The sequence below is a fragment of the Malaclemys terrapin genome, chromosome 1 (genome assembly GCF_027887155.1).
Source record: "Malaclemys terrapin pileata isolate rMalTer1 chromosome 1, rMalTer1.hap1, whole genome shotgun sequence".
Classification (NCBI taxonomy): domain Eukaryota; kingdom Metazoa; phylum Chordata; order Testudines; family Emydidae; genus Malaclemys; species Malaclemys terrapin.
In genome coordinates, this window is record NC_071505.1 from 19,502,333 (window position 1) to 19,528,237 (window position 25,905).

Below are 25,905 nucleotides of genomic sequence, written 5' to 3' on the forward strand. Positions count from 1 at the left end.
ACTAGAGCAGTGGTTCTCAAACTTTTTTTTTTCATGGACCACTTGAAAATTGCTGAGGGTCTCGGTGGACCACTTAATGATCTTTCTAAATGTTGTTTGTACCATTAGCTAACTATTGTAAAGCGCTTTGGATAAAAACGCTATATAAAAAAACTCAACAACTTAATGATTAACAGGTTTTTTGTTCTACAAATAAAAGCACACAACTCATATTTTAATATAAGTGCTTACCTTTCTAATGCGATGGATGTGCCCTCTCTCCCCTGCCGTGGCAGCCCCCGAGCTAGGGCTGGGAAGGAGAGGGGGGTCTCTCCCCCACCACAGTAGCCACAGAGCTGAGGCTGGGAAGGAGGGCTGTCTCTCCCCGGAAGCCACAGCCCTGGAGCTGGGGAAAGTCGCCTCTTTCTCTGGCTGCCGCAGCCCTGCACACCCCAAATTCCCCCCACCCCCTCTTCTTACCCCACTACCCCCTCCCACCTATTCCCTATTGCTCCCAAGACCACCACCTCACCTTACATGTGCATCTTCTCCAGGGTCCAGGCACCTAATTAGTGTAGCCACACCTGTGCAGCTTCACTAATTAGGTGGGTGGTCCTTCATTCTCTCATGTGCGGCTGCCCAGGCGCGCATCTTAGAAGGAACTATCCGCGGACCACCTGAATGGAGTTCGTGGATCACAGTTTGAGAACCTCTGCGCTAAAGGGTACTTCCACTTCCCTGTCTTTGATTGTAAACTGGTCACAAAGTGCTAGATAAAATCTGTATAAGCATTTTCATTTTGCAGAAATTAAACTGTTTTTTTTTTTAATGAATCATGCTCAAATGTCACTGGAGATTTTAAAGCAATTAAGTGCACTTGTATGAAAATTTACTTTTGCATTTAGGATTTAAGTATCCTATACTGGCACAGAATATTTGTATCCACTACTTTGCAGACGCAGTTTAGTGCACACAATATCCCTTGATTGTGGAACTGGGGAAAATATGGCAGCTATGTTATTTCTTGGCAGCTGGCAAAGAAACAAGTCTAATTTGGCCATCAAGAGGTCAATGTCAAGAACACAGGCCAATTTTATTAAGTAGGGAGATTGCACTCTCAATGAAATTTCTAATCAAATATGAATATTGTATCCTTACGGTTCAAGAACTAGGATGTGAGTCATACAACTGACAGCATCAAAGACATAACATTCAGCAAATGAATTTGCTTAGGAAACAAGTTCCCATGCTGTAGTCTGTACAGCCCTTCTGGTTTTCTGCACAGAGCTGGTTGGTCATTGCTGAATGGCTCCTCCTCCTGGTTTCTAGCTGCTAAATTGCATTAAGGAAGTTAACAACACATTAAATGCCTTGGTAATATTACTTTTCAGCATAAGCAATTGCTGTAATTGCCACAGGGATGTTATGGGAGCGGGGAGGGTCTGCATAAATGTGACTGAGAGGGGAGGCATTTCAACAAGTGGGCCTGGGGTCAAGAAGACTCAGGCTTGTGCAGACTTATCCAATACCAACATAGAATCATGGAAATGTAGGGCTGGAAGAGACCTCAAGCAGTCATCCAGTCCATCCCCCTGTGCTGAGGCAGGACCAAGTATGTTTGTCCAACTTGTTCTTAAAAACTGCCAGTGACTGGGATTTCACAACCTCCCTAGGTAACCTGTTCCAGTGCTTAACTATTCTGGCAGAATACTTTTCCTAATAGCTAACCTGAATCTCCCTTGCTTCAATCTAAGCTGATTACTTCTTATCCTACTCTCAGTTGACATGGAGAACAATTGATCACCGACCTCTTTATAACAACTATTTACGTTTTTGAAGATTGTTATTTTATGTCCCCCTTAGCCTTCTCTTCTCTAGACTAAACATGCCCAATTATTTCAGCCTTTCCTCAAAGGTTTAGAAAACACGACCTATGAACATTTTTGTTGCTCTCTTCTGAACTCTCACCAATTTAAGAAGAACAGGAGTACTTGTGGCACCTTAGAGACTAACAAATTTATTAGAGCATAAGCTTTCGTGGACTACAGCCCACTTCTTCGGATGCATATAGAATGGAACATATAATGAGGAGATATATATACACACATACAGAGAGCATAAACAGGTGGGAGTTGTCTTACCAACTCTGAGAGGCCAATTAATTAAGAGAAAAAAAACTTTTGAAGTGATAATCAAGCTAGCCGAGTACAGACAGTGTGATAAGAAGTGTGAGAGTACTTACAAGGGGAGATAGAGTCAACGTTTGTAATGGCTCAGCCATTCCCAGTCCTTATTCAAACCGGAGTTGATTGTAGACAATCAACTCCGGTTTGAATTGTAGACAATCAACTCCGGTTTGAATAAGGACTGGGAATGGCTGAGCCATTACAAACGTTGACTCTATCTCCCCTTGTAAGTACTCTCACACTTCTTATCACACTGTCTGTACTCGGCTAGCTTGATTATCACTTCAAAAGTTTTTTTTCTCTTAATTAATTGGCCTCTCAGAGTTGGTAAGACAACTCCCACCTGTTTATGCTCTCTGTATGTGTGTATATATATCTCCTCATTATATGTTCCATTCTATATGCATCCGAAGAAGTGGGCTGTAGTCCACGAAAGCTTATGCTCTAATAAATTTGTTAGTCTCTAAGGTGCCACAAGTACTCCTGTTCTTCTTTTTGCGGATACAGACTAACACGGCTGTTACTCTGAAACTTCTCACCAATTTGTTCTGATTCTTGAAGTCTAGTGCCTAAACCTGGACATAATACTGCAGGTGAGGCCTTACGAGTGTCAAGTAAAGTGAAACAGTTACTTCCAGTGTCTTACATACAACATTTCTGTTAATTCATCCCAGAATGACTCCTAGAGTTTAAGGCCAGAAGGGACCATCATGGTCATCTAGTCTGTTATTTGCCTTTTGCACTGCAAGTCACACTGTTGACTCATTCAATTTGCCATCCACTGTAACCCCAGGATCTTTTTCAGCAGTACTACTGCCTAGCCAGTTTTTCCCCATTTTGTAGTTGTGCATTTGATTTTCCTTTCTAAGTGTAGTAATTTGCAGTTGTGTTTATTCAATTTAATCTCGTTGATTTCAGACCAGTTTTCCCATTTATCAAGACCATTCTGAATTCTAATCCTATCCATCACAGTTCTTGCAACCCCTCTTGTTTTATTTTGTCTGCATATTTTAGAAGCAGACTCTCCACTCCATCATCCAAGTCATTAATGAAAATTATAAAACCCTCCACTAGATATGTACTCCCAGTTTGACAGTAAACCATTGATAATTACTCTTTAAATATGATCTTGCAACCAGTTTTGCACTCACCTTATAGTAATTTCATGTAGACCATATTTCCCCACTTTGTTTATGAGAATGTAATTTGGGAAAGTGTCCCAATTTTAGCTTGTTGTACACAATTGAATAGGTTCCATTCAAATAATTCACTGTCACATTATCTTTCCCATTGTTCTCTTTTCTGGTTCTTCTGGTTCTTCTCAACAAAAATGATTAGGGGTATGGAATGGCTTCCATATGAGGAAAGATGAATAAGACTCGGACTTTTCAGCTTGGAAAAGAAACAACTAAGGGGGGATATGATTGAAGTCATTAAAATCATGACTGGTGTGGAGAAAGTAAATAAGTAAGTGTTATTTACTCCTCCTCATAACAAAAGAACTAGGGGTCACCAAATGAAATCAATGGGCCTTTGGTCTGACCCAGTATGGCCATTCTTATGTTCCTAAATGCCAGTGGAAATGATGTTCTATGAAGAAATATTGCTATGTACTGTAAACACCCAGTGAGAGCCTAATCCAAAGCCCAGTGAAGTTGATATCTGTCATTTCTTTGAATTCAGAGGACTCTGGATCAGGCCCTAATTGCATGCAAACTTGCACGTCCTAATGCGCCAGGCAAATGACTGCTATCTGTTATCATTATATATGTGTGCACTTATGGATGGCATATTAACAGAAAAAAACAGGAATGCCTTAGGCATTTGCTAACATATTAATTTTATATATTTGTTAAATAAAACCCTATATTAGAAGAGTTAATTAGATTGCAAAACACCAAAGCACACAATATTTAGGAAATGCTTAATTTATTTTCTTCCCATTGTGAATACGCATTATGATTCAGTTTTTAATTCCATGATCACATGTCATTTTTCCCCCAGGGCACCTTACTCACGTGTGCGTTTGCAGTGTCAGGCTCAAAGTTTGCATCTTGAGCTGGATCTTGACCTTCTACCAAGTTTGGGTAGTGTTTGCATCCAGGGTTTTGGATGAGTCCAATTTGCAGAGGGGAATCCACTGCAAGTTCACATCTAGATTTCAGGAGTGTTCTGATCTGAGGTTTTGGTTTGGGTGTATCTCTGTTGCTCATGTCTCATCGTTTTATTAAAGGTGGCTTCCTTCCCCCACATTACTGCCGGTATATGAAGATCACACATTTTTACTCCATGTAGGCTGTAAGTGGGAGCAAGAAATACTTTATGCTTCCTACATGGCTTGTAGGCAGTAACATACAATATAATACTAGCACCAGCAGATATTTCATCCAGTTAGAAGTAAACAGCGCAAAAGCGGTCTTACACATGGGATTACTTGATTATATTTTTGAAAGAAACTAAAATAGCCTTCTTACCATTATCTGTACCACTCCTCCAAGAACCTAAATGCTTTTATACCCCCAGTGGGAGTGAAGAAAAAGATTGGCACTAGATAGTTAAAAGCATCTAAATGCATTTCGTAAGGAAAGCTTAGGAAATATTTTTAGTTTAAAAATTGTAGGTTATTTTTGCAAATTTAACAGCATTTCACTTGACCCTGTTGCCTCTTTTCAAATGCCATTTCTAAGTGCACAGTTTGTGGCTTTGGCACAGGAGCTGTTGCATTTTAAAGATTGTACATGACATGTTTGGAACGGTTTTTAAAATTCACCCTTTTAGGTGAACCAAGACAGTGCTAGGGATGGCAGGGGTTCCAAGGGGCTGGGTGGAGTAGGGGTGTGTGATTGAAGAAATTTGCCTTTTGAGGTCCAAATTTATTGAGACAAAGTTTGCATTATTAGAGCTGGTCACTGAAAAAAAGGGGTCATGGTAGCTGGGGGAGGGAATTGCAAAATTTTGCTTATTCATTGACATTTAAAATTCAATTACATTTTGATCAATATTTTGGAATATTTCAACTCACTGTATCTTGCAACAAAGATTTTATTTAGGTCAAACTTTTCCCATGTGGTTGAGTACTTCTTGAAATGAAGATATTTTCTTGGACCATCTTCCCATCTGTAACTATTGGTTATGTGAAAACTAGGACAGTGTTCTGAAAATAAACTTCCTTTACTCCAATTGCAGAGGCTGCTTGGTTACATTCCCCTATATTGTTTGTGCTGTTCATCTCCATGCTGTTCAAACCATGAGAGAACATATAAAATGTATCCTGAACATCCAGCCCCAGAACCTGGAACTGAGATATGGCAGTAGAGCATAGCTTTATTTGTATATATGTGAACTTCAGCTGTGATGATATATTTCCACATGAAGATGTTCATAGCTATCATATATCTGTCGGATTGGCCTATTACTCAATTTTCTTGCCCCTAACATATGTAGACAGTGCCTACATCTATATGTAAAATAGTCCTGATTAAATTCAATACAAAGAGGAGTGAGGAAATGAATCTGGAGTGTATGCCCTTTTAGTCAAACCTAAAATGGAAAATAAGGTGGGATGTCTGAGTGGGTTAGAAAATATAGACAGATGGCTTTGCAGTTTAATGCTTTTATTGCAATATAGCAATTTGACTTCTCTACCCTGTTCACTGATGCTAGATATTCACCTGCCCATCCTACAAAATACTAAGCAGTATCTCCATTAACTTCATTCTTGGAGAATCGGGCTTTACCTTTGCAGCAACTAGTTGTTATGGCAGCTGAGTGCTTTGGCCATAAAAGAGTGACTGCTCATGTGCTTTAAGTGGTGTTGTAGCAGCGTTAGGCCCAGGATATTAGAGAGACAAAGTGGGTGAATTCATATATTTTATTGGACCAACTTCTGTTGGTGCAAAAGACAAGATTTCAAGCTCTTCTTCAGGTTCCGGGGGTGGGGGGAGCGAGGAATCACTGATTGCACACCCCTAGTTGTTACCTACCGTCCCACACTGGAACCCATATGGGGTATCATCAAATAGTCATAGTTGATGCAGACCACATTCTGAAAGAAATCTTTCCTGAGCCCCTTCTTCTGTCTGTCAAACAACCCCCTCACCTCGTCAAGCTCACCATCAGAAGCAAGCTCCAGGACACCAACTCAAAGCAATACAACCCTTTGCCAGAACAAGGGATAGCTCAGTGGTTTGAGCGTTAGCCTGCTAAACCCCAGATTGTGAGCTCAATCCTTGAGGGAGCTGCTTAGAGATCTGGGGCAAAATCAGTACTTGGTCCTGCTAATAAAGGCAGGGGGCTGGACTTGATGACCTTTCAAGGTCCTTTCCAGTTCTAGGAGATAGGATATCTCCATTAATTATTATATAAAACCTGCAGCCATATCTCCACTGCTACGATGATCAGTATTTCCCACAACACACCTTTCAGAATCCATGGATCCTATCACAGCATGCACATCCCATGCATCAAATGCCCCAACAACAACTATGTGGGTGAAACTAGACAATCCCTACACTCTCGAATGAATTCACAAAGAAAAATGAAAAAAAAAAAAAACAGAACACCCTATCACACCCATGGGTGAACCTTTTTGCTAAACAATCACTCCATATCTCTCAGACCTTGTCCTCAAAGGAAATCTGCACAACACCTTCAAAAGATGAGTCTGGGAGTTTCAATTCATAACTCTGCTAAATATCAAAAATCATGGACTCCATAGAAACATGGGTTTTATGTCACAACAATTTGTAACCCACTAACTTTGTCCCATAACTGCAGAAGTGTTAATTGCCCACTTCATTTTGAATAGTTTCTTGCAATGTGTGGAACTCCTTATGTTTAACAGTCTGTTCCCTCTTGTATTTAGTGTGGCACTGATTACCTTACCCAAACCTGAAGAAGAGCTCTTTGAAGCTCCAAAGCTTTTCTCTTTCACCGACAGGAGTTCATCGAATGAAAGATATTACCTAACCCACCTTGCGTCTCTCCTATGCTTACAGTTACGCATGCGCTTATGCGTTTTGCTGTACCAAGGCCTGAGTGCTCAGCACCTTCTGGGGTCAAGTTCTCAAGTTACCAAGTGCCTTAGCAAGAAATTGCAAGATAAGGAATTCTTATGTACAGGGCTACCATTCATCTGGGGTTTCCATTCTCCATTTTCCATGTTCATTGCCTCTTTTTCTGAGCTTCCTTTTTCTGTCTGGGCAGATTTTTCAAATAACAGGAAATGTCCAGGGGTTTTGCAGAGTAGACAAGCAGCAGGTCAGAGTCCTGACTGGTCCGCTTCTTGATTGATCCTTCCCCTGCAAGCCACAGCTGTCGGCTCCCACCCACCCAGGCCCCAGCTCTCAGCTCTGGAGAAAGGGTCCTTCTGGGAGGTGCTGATTGATGGCTGTCAATGCCTGTTGGGCTTGTGCCAGCCACCCTGCCACTGTGACAGGCTCCCTCACTTCCAGTAAGTGCCCCTGCTGCAGGTACCCCCTCCAGCACTCCCAACTGTACACCCTCTCGTCCCAGGTTCTTTTGGAAACCTGAAATACGGCAATCCTTCTTATGTAAGAATACCTCTTTTAAAAAGAACATTAATTGTTATGAATGTGTGCTCAGAGCCTGCTGACCTACTACTAAATAGAAGTTCAGTCATAATGTTACAGTAGGTCAACACTACAAATTTGGATTGGCGCAGCTGCACTGATGTAGGTGTGCTGCTGTAGTGCTTCTGATGAAGGTGCTCTAAGCCGACAGGAGAGAGCTCTCCCATCGGCTTAATAACTCCACCTCTGTGAGAAGTGGTAGCTATATTGGTGGCAGAAGCTTTCCCCCTGAAATAGTACTGTCTACATGGGAGGGGGGCGGTTAAGGTTAGTATAACTACGTTGCTTGGGGTGTGCATTTTTCACACCCTGGAGTAATGTAGTTATACCAAAGTGTAGTATAGAGCCAGCCTTAGTCTTCTTTAGAACTCATCGAATTATTTGCTGAGGGAAAAATTTGTTGTTAGACAGTTTGTTAGCGAATTCTGTGAACAAATAACAATTACATAATTATTATTTATTTTTTCTGTTACCATAGTGCATTGGAGCCCTGGTCTTGAACTTAATTCACAATTACTGGAATAATTTATGTGGGTAAATTTCAGCCTTGGAATTGTTCATGAGCTGTTCGTAGTTAGCATTGCTGCAAATGTTTGCTATTCGAGCTGTGTGATTGGTCATCAGTCACATTATGTTGTTCTACTTCTCTACTTCTCTGATTAGAAGACGTAAGCTAAAAACAGTCAGATACCATGGTTATGAGCACAGAACTAAACCTAAATAGAATGAATGTCATTAACCTGAAATTAATGTTTCATCACAAAATGAATTTCTTTTCCTTGGTTAAATGAATGGTTGCTATGTTCTCAATTTGCTTTCAGTTGACATTGCTGTGAACCAGCATTGCTCGTATGAATGTTCATGAAAAGATAGCCCATAAAGTTGTGAACGTGGGCAAATATAAATGTGTGTCAGAATTCCCAAAGACAAGTGCAGATGCTTCCCTCCGCCCCACCGCCACCATTCACCCACCTCTAGTCATGCTTAACGGGCCACTGGTATGCAGAACGATGTAAGAGAACTGATGCAGCACTCTTTTGTACGATGGCTTAGCTAATGTTACAAATCTTTTGATTTCTTAAGTACCGAATTCATTCAATTAAATTGAAACCCGTCCTTCCCTGCACACACTACTACACCTCTACCCCGATATAATGCGACCCGATATAACACGAATTCAGATATAACGCGGTAAAGCAGCACTCCGGGGGGGGGGGGGGGAGGGCGGCGCGCTCCGGCAGATCAAAGCAAGTTCAATATAACACGGTTTCACCTAGAATGCGGTAAGATTTTTTGGCTCCCGAGGACAGCATTATATCGGGGTAGAGGTGTATACTCCAGCTATCTTTATTTTATTTTATTGTATTACAAATACCTAATTTTAAGTCAGCCCTGGAACTAATGTTTTAATATGTCATTATTTTGCCACTATACTTTTCTCTCTGTTGAAAACTCTCTTTTTAAAGCAAATGTATGAAGTTACTATTTAAATAGGATAAATATTACACAGTAGGATTGGAGATTAAACGTAACCTCTACAGCACTTGCCTTAGACACAGCTTACTCTCTCTTTCATGAAAGCCTGGCTCCCACTAAATAGCACTAATATGTGAAAAATATGAAGACTGTATTTAGCCTATGGTCTTTTTTTTTTTTTGAAGCAGTACATAAATCCAGGCAGATTGTTTTCTTCTTAAACTGACAATCCTATCTAGAAATTCCTCTTGAATAGCTGAGGCCTGACATAAATCATCTTAAGGATGTCTCGTTGTCTGCTCTGAAGGGGCTGAGAAATCTATAGATTACCACAGTGGCATGAATGTGTGTGGAATTAGGAACTGGGGGGCTCTGCTGATTATTATTATTTTTTTTTAGACTACACACGTTATTCACAAAAAATTCCAGCTTCCTCGGCTCTGTTGCCTCCTGTTGAACATGGCATCTTTCAGAAATGTAGTCAGCTAGTCACACACAGAGGGCTTGTCTTCACTAAAAGTTGCCAAGTGTCACAAGATAAATATGCGACCCTGCCTTTCGAAAACAAGTCCAAGCCAACCCAAAACAAGCAGCTCGATAGGTGACTTGAGCTCCCCCTGGGCTACTGGTTCCACTTCCCCTGTCCCGCTACCTCTTCTAGTGTCCGCTCCACTCCGCCCCTCAGGTTCCCCACCGCTCACGGCACACCTCTCCAGCTCCTCCCTCCAGGCTCCCAACCTCTCTCTGCTTCCCCCCTCCAGCCACTCTAGGAGCACTAAGTATTTAGAAACCTGCCAAAGGTACTAATCTGCGGATTAGATTCCTTTGAAACAAATGGTTATGAAAGGACTAAACCTCCCTTAGTACAGCAGAAAGGGAACTCTGAGCCTTCCTCTGCACGCGTGCAGTCCTCCCCTCACAGATGCTAAGGCACATGAAAGTTGTCAGTACAGCATCAACAACATGCCAGGCTCTTTAGAAGGGTAATAAGACCTGGTCCCTGCCCCCAAGCCCAAAGAGTTTGCAGTAGGTGGGCAACATACCAATGCGGGGAGATGGAAAGAAGGCAATAGAAAGCCACATACTTGAACATCGAAGTAAGGCACAGGGTCTGGTTAGTTCCCTAATTTTTTTTGAAGCATGTGTTGGGAGGGAAGTCAGAGGAATGGTGGTAAGATCAGGGTTTGAAGGAAGACATGCATGTCAAACGAGGGCATGGAGGAGAGAGTGGGTACATGGGAGCTTGGTGCTGAGAGGGGGATCATTCAAAGTGCATGGAGTAAGAGGAGTCGTTTCTCCTACTCCCCAGCTCTTGGTTCCCTGAATCCCTTCCCTCACTGGCCTGTAGTGCCCTGTCAATCGGGCTGACCTGGAGCGTTGGCCTCTCCCCATGGCCTTGGGGACTGTCAGTCTCCTCCAGATCCTTTCTTTTGGTTAGAGGGATTGTGCACCCAGGAGCCAATCATGGTTTCCGGCGGGAAATAAATTTTTTAAAAAAAGGCAGCAGCCACTCCTTTGGAAGCCCAAAAGAAGCAACAATCAATAAGCCACTTTAAGCAGGAAGCCCAAAACAAGAAGCAACAAGCCACTTAAAGAGCCAGAAAAGCCCCAGAACAAGCAGCAAGCAACTCAAAGAAATTACAAGCCAAGTCTGCTTAAAACAAGCAGAAATTGGCTTGTTCTAAGCCTTCTTGGCAAGGGTCTAGTGAAGACCCACTAAATCGATGGCAGAGCGCTCTTTGGTTGACCCTGGTATTCCAGCTCCCCGAGAGAGTAAGGGAAGTCAACCGGAGAGCGTCTCCTGTCAACACAGGGCAGTGAAGACACCAGCTATGTCGACTATGTCAACTCCAGCTATGTTATACACGTAGCTGGAGTAGCGTGGTTTAGGTCGACTTACCGCAGTAGTGAAGACAAGCCCGGAGTGTTAGAAAGGAGTGAAAGATTCACCTATGCGAAAATTTGTTCTTCCACTATGCTCACAAGCAAAGGGAAGCAGAACAGGGGGTGCCAGACTGTCAGCACTGAGCTGGGTGAAAACATCGACAACAATACAGCCTTCCTGTCCCTTTTCTTCTTCCCACCAGCAGGATGCTTGAAGCCTGTCCCACATTCTGACTGCAGCAAGCCACTGATATTTTTCTGCCTCTCTCCCTTTTGGATGCATTCCCTCTCTGCTCTCAGTCAATGCTGTAGAATGGAGGGACGGCACCAGGGAAAGTAGAGAAGACATAGCTGTCTAGCACAGGGCATGCACTTTGACTAACTCTTCAGAAGTTAGGGGAGTGATTCAGAATGGGAAGAGGAATGAATTATGGGGAGTTAGTGGATGCTAGGTTGAAAGAGAGGAATGGAAAGAACTAGGGGCCAACAGAGATTGAGTGTAGTGGGAAGCTTACAGTATAAGGGTTAGATATGTAAGACCATTTACGGTTTTAAAAATGAGTGATTTATCAAAGTTAAAGTTAAAAACCATTAATATTGTAATGAACTGGCTGTGTATTTATCGTTCTGTCCTCTACTGGATAGACTAAGAACTGCTGGACTGTGTGTCATAGGCCCTATTGTGCTAGAACTTGAGAGTCACTGTTAGTTCAACCAGCTCCTACCCTTCTGGAGTTGGAGGATCTGAGGTCTGTCTCCTGTCTTGGGTGTGCAGCATAGTAGCAAATGTGCAGTCCTAGGTGACCATGGGATTGTTACATTGATATCAGAAGGTATGTTGAAAGTCATGACTGATGGGAATGCATAAACAAGCTCATAAACAAGTGAAGAAAGTTGTAGTGATTAAGAACTGCAGTGCAGGCTAATACAGAGAATTGGCCAGTTTATATGGCTGGTACTGTGTTAAAATGACAGGCCAGTTTATCTGAATTTTCTTCCCCAATTTCCATTAAGCCATTGAAATAACCAAATGCAATAACCGTTGAATTTAAGAAACTTTTTTTACTTTGTTAATGAAAAGTTAGATTATCATTTGTATTGCTGTATCACTCAAAATCAGCTGAGGGCCCAGTGTGCTAGGGTGGTGTATAAACGCATAAGGAGAGAGAGAGAGAGAGAGAGAGACCCCTTGCCCCAAAGAGCTTATAATCTAAAAAGACAAAACAGAGTGGGGATGTTGCCCAATACATGCTGGGCTAATATATGTATATATAATGTATTAATCATATTACATATATTATTATTCATTAAGCACACAATACCAACATAACATTATATGGTATATATATTTTTCTATCAGTTTCAGCAGGTGGACAATAGAATGTTGCTGAAGGTGGCTGTGTGCTCTGCTTGATAGAATGCCAGATGTGCAGATTTGCAGGGCACTCCAGAGTCCATGAAGGTGTTTGGCCCAGCCTTGGGAGTCCCATAGGGTTGAAACAGTCATTTTGCACAGTCCTATTTGCAATGTAATTTGTTCAAGGCTTTCTTGAGAGATGCTTCTCAAGATATATATTTCATTCTCTATACATTTTAGCGTTTCTGATTAATGTGCTAGGAAGCCTGTCTTGGGTTCTGTTTCCTGGTGTGCTATTGATTTGTTGTGTAGCTTTGTGGCAAATCAATTCCCTGCTCAGTAAAATGGGGATCTGCCATTTTGGGATCTAAGGGTCAAAAGCAAAATATGAATGTAGTGTATTATTTATTTACAAGTAAACTGGTTTTTTGAGCCTGCTGCTGGCAGTGGCTATCTGGCTGAAAAACAGAATCATTTATGGCATTCATGGAATAGCAGTCCAGCTTTAAAAGTCTTGTAAGCCAGCCCTCATCTGGGTTGAGAACCAATTTTAGTTACTAAAGAGTAAGAATTTCAGTGTTTTCTTTAAAAAGAAGAACAGGAGTACTTGTGGCACCTTAGAGACTAACAAATTTATTAGTGTTTTCTTTGGGGCAAGGACTGCCTACTACTCTGTGTTTGGACAGCATCTAGCACAATGGGCAATTCTTGGTTGCTCTTTAAACACTACCTTAATAAACATGATTAATGCATGTTTAGAAGAAATGTTTCATTATTTATTATTTTACTATTACAAGTGTTATAATAAAATATTACGGTAGTACTATATGAACACAAAGATGACACACATGGTACTAGGGCACACACAAACAAGTAAGTAATGTGGCTTTTCCTAAATACAACTACATTAAACAGCAAAATCTTATCATCCATTTTCTGGATTTATATTGCCTCATCCATACCTTTAGGTGCAATTAAGCCATAACAATAACAAAAGAGAATCACAGGCAGTCAGAAGTAGCAGTTTGCCCATGTTAGATCAAGATAGAATACTTAGAGATATCCTGTAAACACCTTGAGGGCCACATCGCTGTCAGAACACGTGTTGTCTTGCTCATTATCCCAAACAAGAACATATGGTTAACAGGAGGGAAGACCCACATCCTCAGAGAAGCGACTTGGAACAAGAGAACTACACATAGTAGAGTCATAATCTTTTAAATGCTCTTAAATTCATACTTCAGTAGGACTTGGGTGATCTCCAAAATGTGCTTGTGGGTTGAAGATAGCAAACGTTATTTTTAGCTGACTCATCTTTCACTTACCTTCTCTTTCCTGAAAAAGAAGAAAAGCGTGGGTTCAGTACAGCATATCTGAATGTGCAGATGCCATGTCTGGGGACACTGACAGCAGTTCCTTTCATACTCACTAGATGGTGCTGTGTACAGGTCTATTATTGGCAGTCTTTCTTAGAGAAAAAAGAACAAGGAGTACTTGTGGCACCTTAGATACTAAGAAATTTATTTGGGCATAAGCTTTCGTGGGCTAAAACCCACTTCATCAGATGCATGCAGTGGAAAATACAGTAGGAAGATATATGTACACAGAGAAAATGAAAAAATGGGTGTTGCCATACCAACTCTAACGAGACTAATCAATTAAGGTGGGCTAATTAACTGATTAGTCTTGTTAGAGTTGGTATGGCAATACCCATTTTTTCATGTTCTCTCTGTGTGTGTGTGTATATACATATAAAATACAGTCTCTTCCTACTGTATTTTCCACTGCATGCATCCGATGAAGTGGGTTTTAGCCCACGAAAGCTTATGCCCAAATAAATTTGTTAGTCTCTAAAGTGCCACAAGTACTCCTCTTTCTTTTTGCTGATACAGACTAACACGGCTACCACTCTGAAACCTTCCTTAGAGAAGCATCTCCAGCAGAACACTAGAGGTACCTTTTCAGTTTCAGCTTTTGAAAGGATGGGTTAAGCAGTCCTATTTAATAAATTCTATGCCCCTTCCAGGACAAATAGTCAACATGTGCTTCACTGATCACAGTTTTGATTAATTAAGAAGCTTTAGACCCCAGTAATTGGGCGTCTACCCATTTCGTTATTCTGTCTCTTCCTTTGCAGTCTTATTTTTATATTCTGTCTCATGCTGTTTTAGTCTCTTCTCACTCCATAATTCCTATTATATTTCCTAACTATTCTTTGGATAAATGATCTCTTTAGTCTCATCAGCATGTCTTCCTTCCTTTTGCAAAAGGAAACCAATGTCCCACCTCCAAAGAGCCTGATGCTGCCAGTATCATCTCTGCATGTCTGTAGAAATGGATTCTCCTGTCAGGACAGGATTTCTTCTCATGTCCCTGCTCGCAGCCAATCCATTTGGATTACTGAGTCATTGAACCTGCAAAACCACAGTCTGCAGGAGAATCCCTTATGAAGGAGGCAGGGACAGTTCATACAGAAAGATGTACTATATTACTGGACAGCCTGGTGCTGCTTGAGTGTATTGATTAGCAAGGAGAAGGAGAGCACTGAGAGGTGGTGTGGTCTGGTGGATAGGACAGTGGATTGGAACTCTCAGACTTGGGCTCTATTCTTGACTTTCCTAACCTGGGCAAGTCACTCCCCACCTCCCATTTCCCCTTCCCATCCCCTGTCTGTCTTGTCAACCTACACTGTAAGAACTTTGGGGCAGGAACTATCTCTTACTGCATGTTTGACCAGTGCCTAGCACCATGGAGTCCTAAAAGTAAATAATAATTCCCTTAAAACTAACCTCTCTGTGGATCCCCTAAAACTGTCTCTGATGCTTTGCAGTGTGTACAGTATACACTGTATATTCATCAGTCTATGCAAACAGTGATAAAGATTCCCTTTTTGACACACACTATTGGATAGGTCTTCAAAGACACACAGATTTCTCCATCTAAATAACCATATAAAACAACCTCACAGAATAATGTATTGTGTAATAATAATGATGCTCTGCACTTGTATAGATCCTTAAATGCAAGGCTTTCAAACCACTTTACAAAGAGCTAAAACGCAGTCTTGCAACACTTCTGTTAGGGTTAGGCAAAGAAGGAATGACGGAGATCTCTTTAGCTGCCTGCAAAACACAACAACTTTTTATCAGCACATAGTGACATTATGCGAAAGTGTAGGAATAAACTGGAGAGAGTACCCAACTGAAGCTGCAGAAGCTGTTTGGGTAGACAGAATGCAAGCATCAGAGCTGGAATTACTTGTGAGTACTGGGGTTAATATAACTATTCTGACAAGAATTATTGTGAGATCTGTAGTGACCACAGGTAGTCAGTATGTTGGTTTGACAAGCCATCTGACAGATGGTAACTCCAGCACTGACTAAGGAGGGCAAAGTGCTACTTGCCGAATCATCAGCATTCCTTCCTGAAGCACTCTGAGTTTCCCAGGGAGATCTGCTATCCAAATACCCGCACAGCTTGGTTTGTGTGATTTGACAGCATCGCAGCACAAGGTGAAGTGGATCACAGTCTCTAGTGTTGTTTTCCCTTTCACCTGTCTTATTAATAACATGGTTTTCTTTATATATGTTGCTGGTTAGAATATTAGCCTACTTTAATAAAATAAAAATGGGTTAGATGATAGGAAAACAGAAAAGAGAAAAAATAAAGACAGAAGAGACTACGAACACAAGGAAGGAAAAAGGAAAAAATAGCCATTAATGTGAATCCAGATGATCTTATTTTGCCCGATTGTACTATAATCTGTATGAGATTCTTCATGGCAGCCAGTTTCCATTAGTGATCTGATTTGTTTGCTTTTTGCTAGAACAGTCGCCTCTTTCTGGAATTTGGCATGAACTAAAACCCTCTATCTGAATTCCTGCAAACTTTGGTAAAATCCAGCTTTGCAGCTCAAGGCCCAACTCTATTGATTTCAAGGTGTTCGGCTCCCTTCTTTGGACATGACTAAATATCAAGACTTCATCATGGTGTCCCCGCTCACTAGATCCCCTTTGTCTAGTGACAGACTTCCATGTCAGCTGGCCAGGTCCATAGGTTGCGGTAGCGGTGAGATGCAAGACTGACCAGCTCTGCACAGCTTTTGTCCTGCATAGTTTAAAAACTCCATTTCTGCAACAGCATGAGCAGCTCACAAGTCTCTTCATCTCTAGTTCTATTCCTACAGAGTTTAAAGCACCCCAGATTTGCATTCAAATATACCTGTCCTTCAGATAACTGAAAGCTGTACTTATTGGGGTTTGGATAATTTAGGTTTGACACCACATGCACATAGCCACCTGCCAACCACAGCACCCTGATTTTCTGCCCATGGTCCAATCTGACTTTAGGGATAACAAACCACAGCAGTGCTCTGGGTTTGGTAGAAGTCATTTTGCCCACCTGTTAGTAAACCACCCCCCAAACCCAAGCTTCTCTCTTACTCTGTATCCTCCCGCATACATATATACATAATGTTCATTCCACTGGCAGATTTGGAGGCATGCTGATTGCCTGATGTGTAATCACTATGCAGCATCTTCCACTGGTGAATTTTCAGTGTGAGCCAATGAGCCCAGAATTGTCTCTATAGATATATACAGCGACACATACAAATATCACTTTATTCACCACTAAAATATAGCCATAGCCATCTATTCTGTAATAATACACTTCATATTTATGCTGTCTGCACCAACGGTAACACCCTCTCTTCCAGTACACGTTGGCATTGTTTCCATTACTGCTGTCTCCTTCACATTGGACAGATAAACTGATGAACACGGAGTAAAGGGCAGACCTAAAAACCTATAGCATGTTTCTGGCTGCTTCCTCAGCTGGTGTAAATTGGTGTAGCTCTATTGATTGTGATGGAACTTTGCACATATACACCGCTGAGGATCATTCCCTTTATCATTATTATTATAATAACTATTTGACTTATGTAGTGCACTGTATTCTCCTACTATGTTTTAATTCTCTAGCTTTATACCTTCTGGCACCATACTAGCTCTTCTTCCCTTTCCCCCTCCCCCAAATATTTTAATTAAAAATTAACTAAACTATGTTTTGGGGCAAAATGAAAATAAAGGATTATAAATAGCACAGAAAAACACCCTAGAAAACAATGTGTTATTTCTCAGGATCCATACTTGTAAATGATAAAACTGCTTAAATAAGGTGATAATTAAATATATGGTGAGGTGGAAAATCCCTGTGGAAACATAAAACCTGCAATACTGTCGTATTTAAAACTACTGTGAAACTAAATTAAAAGGGAAGGGGAATAATGTTTAAATGAATACTGAGCAATATGCTTTCTGCTGAGAATGTAAACCCAAACCTAGGTAGGATTTGTATACATTACAAATGAAATTATTCTGTGTTGTATCTGCCTTTGTATTTTATACTGCTGTCCATCACCATAGTGTCCGAGTGCCTTGCAGACAAATGAAATAGCAATAATGAAGTCCTTAGTGGACTCATGGAGTCTCTGGCACATCAACCTTTTCAGGGTCAAAACACTGCTTGGGATAGGGTTTCTTAGTTTATTTATTTTTGGTTGGTAGGGTCTTAGTGGTACTGCAGCCCCTAAGCTGTGTTTACCTCTGTGTCCTAAGCATGTGGAAAGAGGGGAGCCAGAATCTGTGGAATGTTTCTTGGGGAACAGAGATTTCATAGCATCATAGAACTATAGGATTAGAAGGGACCACAAGTGTCATGTAATCTGACCCCTTGCCAAGATGCAGGATCTGTTGTATCTAAACCATCCAAGACAGACAGCTATCCCCAGCCTCTTTTTGAACACCTCCAGTGAAGGAGTTTCCACAACCTCCCTAGGCAGTCTGTTCCATTGTCCTACTGTTCTTACAGTTAGGAAGTTTTTCCTGAGATTTAATCTAAATCTGCTCTGCTGTAATTTGAACACATTGCCTCTTATCCTGCCTTCTGTGGCAAGAGAGAACAACTTATCTCCATCTTTTTTCTGGTAGCCTTACAAGTATTTGAAGACCGCTATCATGTCCCCCCTTAATCCCCTCTTTTTCAAACTAAACATATCCAGTTCCTTCAGCCTTTGCTCATACGGCTTTCATTCCATCCCATTGGTCATCTTTGTCAGACACATCTGGATCCTTTCCAGTTTCTCTATATCCTTTCTACATATTGGTGACCAAAATTGGACACAGTACTCTAGTTGAGTAATTAACTGAGTAGAGCAGTACTATCACCTCCTATGACCCACATGCTGTGCCTCCGTTAATGCAACCCAAAATTGAATTGCATTGCAATTCATGTACATGGGACACCTGTTCCCACTGCATCTGCTCAGAATCCTTCACATTTTTCTATACCAGGCTTTAGAAGCCTCAGGGCAGGTCAGCCCAATGCAGAGCCTAGTTACATGATGCTAAAGAGCTTTGGTGTCCCTCATTAACTCATAACTGTTCCTGAGATTTTTGCCTATATCTTAAAGTCACTTTCTGCCCTCAGTTACAACCATGTAACTTAATGAAGAATGTAGCCCTTTTAGCATAGCCATAGGTTTTTTAGATCTTGCATCCTAGTAATAATTATAGCTTGCATAATTATTTATTTAGTTATTAGCATTTGAATTGTGGTAGCCTCTAGATGATCCAAGAAGGCACTCAGGCCCCATTTTGCTAGATCCTGTAGACACACAATAAAAAGACAGTCACTGTCTTTAAGAGTTTACAATCTAAGTAATTGCATAGTGATTTTCATGACAAAGCAACTCAGAGGTTCACAAAGCATACCATAATATTCTCTCTATCTTTTGCACATACACACACATCAATTCATCTACCGCTAAAATGCATTTACTCCATGGAATGGAAAACAGCATCTATTAATATCATGCAGCAGTTTAGAATGTAAAGTGAATTCTGTATCCTGTTGAAACTGCAGGGCTGGTTAGGCATGAGGAATGCCATAGGCACACAGTGTAACTCTTGCAGGGGGGTGTCCCTGCAATTCCTTCTCCTGAAGCCTACTGTCTGGATAACTTCAATTAAAAAAAACCACTTCAGAATGAAAAATTAGCAGCATTTTCTTCTTAGCAATGTCTTACGAAAGTCTGGTATTTTTGCAGTCAGCCACATATCCAAGCATGGCTACCATTCAAAGGCATTACAGAATCCTCTACTTTGTTTAGTGATTAAATCCCTAGTTAATCACAAGTAGGGAATGTACATTGCAATGACACAGCAGCCATTGATGAAACAGGTTACCATCAATTCTCCATTTTGTGCAATCCAAAATGTAACATACATTAACACAATAAAGCAGTTTTACAATTAAACCAATGTACCCAGAGTGTCATGCCATAAAATCAGCACACAATAGCTGTAAATTATATACAATCTATCAACTTCAAGCACAGTGTGCTACGCATAATTAAGGCTAAGATTTTGTCATGGTTATTTTTAGTAAAAGTCATGGACAGGTCACGGGCAATAAACAAAAATTCACGGAAGCCGTGACCTGTCTGGGACTTTTGCTGTTGCGGCTCCATGGTGGGAGCTGCAGGGTGACCATATTTCCTGAAGAGAAAATGGGACACCCCAGCCGCTTGCCCGACGTGTTCCCCACCCCCAGCGTGAGGCTGTCGCCTGTCACTGGAACCCTGAGAAAGGCCCCCTTAGGAGTCTGTCACCTGTGGCTGGAACTTTGCAGGGGGCCCCCTGTCACTTGTCGCTGCTGTCGCCTGTCGCTGGAACCCTGCCAGGGCCCCACTGGCTGTCAGCTCCAGAGTCCTGCAGCCCCTGGGGCTGAAGCAGAGAATGTCATGCAGGTCTCTGGAAGTCACAGATTCCATGACTTTCATGACCTCTATGACATAAATGTAGCCCTACACATAATACAAACCCTAACCCTAACCCTAACCCTAACCCTAATCAAAATACTCAAAAACCAGTGGGAGAACACTTTAACCTGTCTGGTCATTCAGTGACAGACCTGCGGGTGGCTATATTACAACAGAAAAACTTCAAAAACAGACTCCAAAGAGAGACTGCAGAGCTAGAATTGATATGCAAACTAGACACAATCAACTCCGGTTTGAATAAGGACTGGGAATGGCTGAGCCATTACAAACGTTGACTCTATCTCCCCTTGTAAGTACTCTCACACTTCTTATCACACTGTCTGTATTCGGCTAGCTTGATTATCACTTCAAAAGTTTTTTTTCTCTTAATTAATTGGCCTCTCAGAGTTGGTAAGACAACTCCCACCTGTTTATGCTCTCTGTATGTGTGTATATATATCTCCTCATTATATGTTCCATTCTATATGCATCCGAAGAAGTGGGCTGTAGTCCACGAAAGCTTATGCTCTAATAAATTTGTTAGTCTCTAAGGTGCCACAAGTACTCCTGTTCTTCTTTTTTTGATAATACAAATCAGCTCTGAGTTGGGAGGATTTGGCTAGCTATGTAAGGAGACTTAATCTGAGTGCAGTGTGACCCAAAAACCCCATATGCCAACTGGCAACGGGGTTACAAGAACATCCTGATTCTGATACGTGCATTCTGGTTCACCAAAGAAAGTCATTTGAGGTTTTAACTGAAAGCCGGGGTCACACTGGTCATAAATATCATTGTAAAACATATGTGTAAGGCTGTGGTTTTCAACTTTTCATTTGCGGACCCCTACAAACTTTTGAATGGAGGTGCGGACCTCTTTGGAAATCTTAGAGAGTCTGTGTATCCCCAGGGGTCAATGGACCACAGGTTGAAAACCACTGTTCTATGGTAACCAGGGCCGCCAAGAGTGGGTTCGGGCCCTGGTGAAAAAATTTTTTCGGGCCACCCAGCAAGGGCGGACTGGCTAAATAGGGCTGACGGGGGGGGGGGAGGGGTCAGAAGCTGGGGAAGTCGGGCCCGGAATTTTGTCGGGCCCCGCAGCAAGGGCGGACTGGCTAAACAGGGCCGACGAGGGGGGGGAGGAGCGGCTTCCCCCCCTCTCGTCGGCCCTGATGGTAATGACAACCTTTCCCAGACCCCTTAGATATGGTCTGCGGACTACAGGTTGAAAACCACCGCTGGAAGGAATTGTGTGTGTGTGTGTGTGTATATATACTGAAACTATGTTCTTAAATTCTGTATCAAAGTATGAGTCACCAATAGAGGTGAAGAAACAGGTTTTCTGTCACACAAAAGATGTTGATTGACCTGTCTCTCTGTTGGGATGTCAGTTCAGCACTGTAAGCTAACACAATGGATACCCATTTGCCTACAAAGTCAGTGAAGAAATGCAAAGTCAACAGGTCAGCAGCACATAGGAACAATCCACTTGGGGTTATTGTGCCTCTGAGTATAGACAATGAACTTTCAGGACATAAGTAGAAGGCAAAGGAGACACCTCCCCCATGCTCCCCAGGATGTAAATGGGAAGTGTGTTTAAATTCATGAAAACAGGATCTCAGCCGACCGTGGTTGAAAAGCTGCAGCGGATTTTGGGAGCAATATAAACTTCTTTAGACAGGAGGTTAAACTGTCAGTTAACTTTAGTCTCTAGACAACATGTTATGAATGTGTTTAATATGTCACCATTTGTTTCCAATATGCTTACTCACTATCACTTGAATATTTGGTAATAAATTTATCCATGTTTTCACTATAAATATGCTGTGATATTAACTAAAATGCTGAGCCTGAGCTGAATCATACAAGTTGGTGTGTATTCAGTTCCCTTGGGGACAGCAGACCAGGTTTTCTCTGAGTGTTCAGTGGATAAGGGTCTGTTCTACAGGGGAACTCTTCAAAGAGTCTTGGGGACTGGAGTGCACCAATTGTTAAACTGCGAGTCAAAGTGAGGGCTGGCATAGCCCAAGGGAGACTGCTGGGGTGGATAACAAGCTGGTGGTGTCAGGGAGCTGACACTCAGTTAAGACAAGGAAGTCTCCCGCATGCTGGAGGCCGAGGGTTAACAAGGTGACTTTCAGTGCCGGGTACTCTGAGAACCCTCACAAACAGCTCCTCCTATCTGTCTGGGGGATGGTTCTTTTTTGCCTTAAGTCAGTGGTTCTCAATCTATGGCCCACGGGGCAGCTTGTGACCCAATCAGCACACAGCTGCTGATATCCTCAGGGCCATACAGGTAGTATATAGTGTGGATGTTGGCCACATAACACAGAGAGAGCTGCATATGCAGCCTACAGTGGTAAATAGGTTGAGAACCACTGCCTTAAGTACTAATGTTCTTGCTGCACCCCAAGGCTCCCAGATTACTGAAAACAAGAATCAATGTGCAGATGAGCAAGGATGGTCCAGTGGTTTGAGTACTACCTTTGGAATTGAACACCCAGTTTCAATTCCCTATTCTGCCACAGACTTCTTGGGGGGGGGGGGCTTGAGCAAGTCACCTAGTCTTTCTGCCTCAGTTTCCCATCTATAAAATGGGAATAAATAGTACTTCCCTATTCATTAGAGTGTTGTGAGGAGAAATGTGAGACTGAGGTGTTCAGATACTGAGATAATGGGGCCATGTAACTCACTTACACACATTTGGCTATGTCAACCCAGAATGGGGAGACTCATGTCATTGCTTAAGGGCATGTTCCTCCTCAATCATCACCTTGATTTTGCTTTGACTTCTTTCCCTATTCTTGTTAATAGCACACACAGAGCAACAGTAGCCTTCCATACAAACCAGCTTGACTAAAGAATAATCTTGGAGCTAACATCATGCTGATTGCCCTTTTCTGAACCTTTTCCAATTCCAATATATCTTTTTTGAGATGGGGCAACCACATCTGCACGCAGTATTCAAGATGTGAGTGTACCCTGGATTTATATAGAGGCAATATGATATTTTCTATCTTATTATCTATCCCTTTCTTAATGATTCCCAACATTCTGTTCACTTTTTTGACTGCTGCTGCACACTGAGTGGATGTTTTCAGAGAACTATCCACCATAACTCCAAGATCTCTTTCTTGAGTGGTAACAGCTAATTTACACCCCATCATTTTATATGTATAGTTGGGATTACGTTTTCCAATGTGCATTACTTTGCATTTATCAACATTGAATTTCATCTGCCATTTTGTTGCCCAGTCACCCAGTTTTGGAGATCCTCTTATAGCGCTTCGAAGTCTGCCTGGGACTTAAGTATCTCGAGTAGTTTTGTATCATTTGCAATTTTTCCAGATCATTTATGAATATGTTGAATAGGACTGGTCCCAGTACAGACACCTGGGGGACACCACTATTTACCTCTCTCCATTCTGAAAACTGACCATTTATTCCTACCCTTTATTTCCTATCTTTTAACCAGTTACCAATCCATGAGAGAACCTTCCCGCTTATCCCATGACAGCTTACTTTGCTTAAGAGCCTTTGGTGAGGGACCTTGTCAAAGGCTTTCTGAAAATCTAAGTACACTATATCCACTGGATTCTCCATTGTCCACATCCTTTTTGACCCCTCTCAAAGAATTATAGTAGATTGGTGAGGCATAATTTTCCTTTACAAAAAACATGTTGACCCTATTACAGTGGTTCCCAAACTTGTTCCGCCGCTTGTGCAGGGAAAGCCCCTGGCAGGCTGGGCTGGTTTGTGTACCTGCCGCGTCTGCAGGTTCGGCTGATCGCGGCTCCCAGTGGCCGCTGTTCGCTGCTCCAGGCCAATGGGAGCTACTGGAAGCGGGAGCCAGTTAACCATTAATAGCTACTCTTTGAGTGTGGTCCTTCAACCAGTTTAGCACCAACCCTACAGTAATTTCATCTAGACCACATTTCCCTATCTTGCTTATGAGAGTATCGTGGAACTAAATCAAAAGCCTTACTAAAAATCAAGATATATCATGTCTCTTGCTTTACCCCCATCTATTAAACCAGTAACCCTGTCAAAGAAGAAAATTAGATTGGTGTGGCATGACTCATTTTTTGACAAATCCATATTGTCTATTCCTTATAACCCTATTATCCTGTAGATACTGACAAAATGATTGTTTAATAATTTGTATCTTTCCAGATATTGAAGCTAGGCTGACTGGTCTGGGTCCTGAGTTCTCTTTGTTCCCTTTTTAAAGATAGCTACTGGGTTTGCCCTTCTCCGCTCCTCTGGGACCTCCCCCCCATCCCTGACTCCATGAGTTCTGGAAGATAATTGCTAACAGTTCTGAGATTGCTTCAGCTAGTTCCTTAAGTACCCTAGGATGAATTTCATCAACATATCTAAATATTCTTTAACTCCACCTTGTTAATATTAATTGTTTTGAGTACCTGGTCACCATTAACCTTTTTAGTGATGGCTGAAGAAAATAGGTGTAAACACCTCAGTCTTCTTGACGTTGTCAGTTATTAGCACTCCTTCCCTGCTAAATAGAGGACCTAAAGTTTCCTTTATCTTTCTCTTCCTCCCAGTGTGTTTAAAGAACCTGTTCTTACTACCTTTTATGTCCCTTGCTAAGTGAAACACATGTCATGTCTTAGCCTTTTCCTAATTAGCCTAATAGTTGAATTGTAAACATTTCTGTGTTGGGTATGAAGCTTAAAGGAGGGCAAAAAGTTGTTCTCTGACGCCATTTAACTTAGCGTTAGTATTTACAACTTGTATTACGGTTGGGTTTTTAGCCCTCAACAGAAATTGGAGCTCCATTATACTAGACAAACATACAGTGACTCCCTGCCCCTATTTATAGTGTAAATCGACAAGACAAAGGTGGCAGGGAGGGGAAATATGTAAAGAAATGGGAAGCTGAAAACAGAACTCAGATCTCCAGATTCCCAGACAAGTGTCTACGTGAACAAAGCTTCTTCTCCAAACCTTCCAGCTATGAGTAAGTGATCACTAGTTTAAAAAGCATAACCACAATGCAGTTACATTATAATGGGAATGTAACCACAATTCAATGAAAGACACTGTATTATAAAGCGTAACTGACAATGCTTGTGTCTAAGGACTAATGTTCTTTTTACTATTTTACTTTCCCAGCCAAATGTATTATTGATGTAATTTACACTAAAAGGGCCAACTTCTGTTCTCTTATAATTTGTGTAAATTTAGAGTAATTCCAAAGGAAGGATTGAAGCAGATGGCTGTTCAGGATTTGACCCATAATGATGTGAGTTTTATACTCATGTATATTTTTTTAATTTGGAAAATATTTCCATTTTGTCTTCATTATATTTATATAATATGTTTATATAGCTCTGTTGATGTGCATGACACTTTGTTGATGTGCACGGCCCTTGTCTATTTGCCTGCTTTGCGGTAATGCACACTCACGCCAATTGCTGTAGCCTTAGACTTTAAGTTGTGTGGCTCTGATTTACCCTGTCCCCTCTCAGAATAGTTCAGAATATCTGGGGGGGGTTCATGGAAACGAGAGTGTTTTATTACTTGACTTCTTCTGCTCATGAACTATTATAATCCCCAGGTTTTTTTTTTCTACATTGATATATAGTTCTA